The sequence below is a fragment of the Phalaenopsis equestris genome, unplaced genomic scaffold (genome assembly GCF_001263595.1).
Source record: "Phalaenopsis equestris unplaced genomic scaffold, ASM126359v1 Scaffold001029, whole genome shotgun sequence".
In the NCBI taxonomy this organism is placed as follows: Eukaryota; Viridiplantae; Streptophyta; class Magnoliopsida; order Asparagales; family Orchidaceae; genus Phalaenopsis; species Phalaenopsis equestris.
Window position 1 is genome coordinate 1 of NW_018165468.1, and position 528 is coordinate 528.

Genomic DNA, 528 nt, shown 5'->3' on the forward strand with positions numbered 1-528 from the left:
GAGCAATTAACTTAATCAGGCAAGCAGTGATATGCTTGTAATATTCCTATAGAAATAGGATGACCGTGAATGTTGGCACAGTCAATAAGAGGTAACTCTTATCTAAATCTTGCAAGATTCGAGGGCTTCCTCAAATAACCCTCTTGGTTGGAGTTTCATGAGTAAGATACATCCACTCGGTTACGATAGCTTGGGACGCATGAAGAACACTATCTGAATTCTTGCTAGAAATGGCGGTCATAGAATTTCAATATCGACGAGCATCATTAGTTATGATTTTGGCTAGCTTTCTATTGGTGGTCGCTAATGTTAGAGATTATTTTGTTTTGAAGAATTTATTTTGGCCTTTTTCATTGATTGCTGGTTCACTTATCATTTTGGGCCGGATTAGTGTATCTTCATTATACTGTACAACACAATTGTGCCTTCTCTGTTGATAGTAAATCCTATCCCTCGCTACCATATAAGTACTTTGTTAAGATCAGATTATATACTATTTGATTTATTCATGATTGTTTTTTTCCCTCT